The sequence below is a fragment of the Watersipora subatra genome, chromosome 9 (assembly GCF_963576615.1).
Source record: "Watersipora subatra chromosome 9, tzWatSuba1.1, whole genome shotgun sequence".
In the NCBI taxonomy this organism is placed as follows: domain Eukaryota; kingdom Metazoa; phylum Bryozoa; class Gymnolaemata; order Cheilostomatida; family Watersiporidae; genus Watersipora; species Watersipora subatra.
In genome coordinates, this window is record NC_088716.1 from 31,255,204 (window position 1) to 31,258,110 (window position 2,907).

Sequence of the window (2,907 nt, forward strand, 5' to 3'; positions counted from 1 at the left end):
TGTCATGCTGACATTGTGTACTAAAAAATGTCTTATAAATATCTTGTCTCTGAAATCTGTTCTATATTATTAAACCATGCTGTATACAGCATTAACGGAGATACTCGTAGATGTGTGTCTCTACCTAGCAATATCAACGCTTTTTAAGTTTTTAATGAGGAGCTGTCATACAAATTTAGTGCTTCAGCAATTGAGAATTTGAATAATTAATTCCATTGTTGGTATGTAATGGAAACTATGAATAGTATTAGTAAGTACAAAAGATTATGAATTTCATGAAAGTTTCAAGGAAATTTTTTCATTTTTGTCTAATGTTATTATGTATCTAGTTGTTTATATATGGATGCATTATTTTTGGTTTGGTTACCCAAATACGTAACCATTGCAAACAAGTGTATATTTTTCACTTTTTGAAGCGTTTTATATACTCATTTGAACTAAGTTATTATCAATCTTTTTTACAACTAATTGCAGATAATCTCTTCCTAATCACTTTTTACTAGATACAGATACTCATTTACTAATTTGATGTTACATTAATAACCTTGCTACGCAACTGATTGTTTGCATATTAAAGTATACAAATCTATACAAACTTGGCTCTATGTACAACTTCTATTGCTGATTTTCAGATATATGAGTTTGTTAAAAATTTTCATCATCAGCTCATGTCATAAATAATTAGTAAATGCAAATTACAGTATATGCGACATCAGAACAATTGGTACATTGTGATTGCTGTGCAATAGTTTGCTTGTCTGAAAACTAGCAACTTGGTTGGTGTTATTATCAAAGTATTGCAGCTGCAAAATTAGGTATTTGAATTCATTTTATGTATGAGATCTTGTTATAACTGATTGAATATTTTTCTATACCATTTAGGTTGAAGACAAAAAATCACAATGCGGGGATCTCCATAGAGCTTTAGGTATGTCAAGCAATTAACAAGAAAGAGTTAAAAAATATGTTCTACACTCTTTTTCAAAACTAAATGGGATGTCTTCTTGTTTAAAAGAGAAGTCAAATATTGTATGTTGAAAATTGCCTTTCAAGTTGAAGCAGATATTTGCTTAAGTTTTACATACAAAATTAATTTGTCCAAAAATTTGTTCATAAACTTTGAGCAAGTATTTGTTTTGACATAATTATGATGTATTTTCCAACATGCAGAATTTGAAGTTTTTTAAAACCATGTAAATCAGTATATATGTCTGCAGCTCTTCATTACTTGGCGTGGTTCTAAATTGATATTAAACAGGGTTTTATACCTTCCTCTTTATCTTTAAAACTCTTGGATTCCAACATTTAGTGCAAGTGATAGTATAGTATTGAAAAAAAGCCAACGTTTTGTTAAAAATAAAGATGATAAGTGATAGAAAAACATCGCAAAGGTCTTCAGATTAGGTCTGAAGCTGAAAATAAGGACGAAAGTAAAGGAGATGTGCTAAAAGCCAAAATCGATTGGATGAGCAGAAGCTGAGGGCAACAATTGAAGAAAAAGTTAAAAAATCAAACTTTAAAATGTGAATATGCGGTAATAATTTTAATATTACCTAATGTAAGATTTATCACCTTCACATTGCCATTACAGCCGTGCATCAGTACCATTCATCGTCCGTATTCATCTGCCTCTAAAACTAAGGCAACGCAGTGTTTATCTTTACTTTGTTACATTTTGATTTTTACATAGTTACATAAAATCCATGCTGTTGCTAGATTTTTTTGATAGCCGAACTAGTTATTGGTCTAAATATGGAGCAAGAGAGGTAAGTAACATTGTGGTTATTGATGGTGCTTCATCTCATATGACCTTCTCAAAAGTGTACACCATGAATAATCTAAAATCCATTTTTACATTTTTTGACAATGCATTACTACCAACGATTCCCTCCATATTCTAAAAAATAATTGACACAGGTTTTATATTGTCACCTATTACTAATAGTTACAAAATTATGAATGCAGCGACCAGTGTTGTGCTTCTACACATGGTTAGGTCTTGCATAGTTTGATATAGTGTTTATTAGTGTTGGCCAGCTAGTATTCTATAAATGTTTGTAATATTATTGGGATTTGATGCAATGGAAATGAACAACTCAAATAATGTATTAAATATCTTTGATGCTGGCTTTTTTATTGTTTTTGCTATCTCCAAATGATATTTTTAAAGCTATTAAAACTCTCTCTGCTTTAGACAACAGCCAAGAGGAACTAAGACAGCTGCAAGAACAACTGGCAAGTCTTGTTAAAAGTAGCAACCAAAAGGAGGTAAGCGATGGCGTTACAAGGTCTGTTCTAATTACCTAAGTCGGAGCAAAGTTAGATTCGTTCTCACACTATATGCATACCATTTGCTCATGTAATTATTGACTTGAAATTTTTTTATACACCACCACTTGTCTGCTGAATTTTGTGGTTAGGTTTTTGGGAAACTAAAGCATACAGGTTGGTAACTACTTGTAATTCAATACAAGACCAATTTGGCTATAATCATTAGACACTTTGCTTTAATCGCCAAATAGATCTTTAACCCTTTGAACTCTTAATGGTGGTATTGTGGCATTCATATGGCTCTGTTTACAAATGCTGTTTCTGTGTATCAGTGTGAACCAATCAAATTAATTCTATTAATTAATTCTATTATTAATTCTATTAATTAATTAATTTTGTTGCAAGTCATCCTTTAAAGCTGCTTAATGGAAATTAGCATCATTGATTGTATATTGCACATATTTTTTTATTTTTAGAGTTATTGTCGTAGTGCTTAAAGATATTAAATTGAACTCAAATTGGGCCTACCTATCAACATTTCTTTCCTTTCTCAAATCTAATTCTCAATTTAATTTTTTAGAACAGTTAATGCCTACTGCAGCTGTATTATCACTGTAGGCAGAGTTAATTGCCACA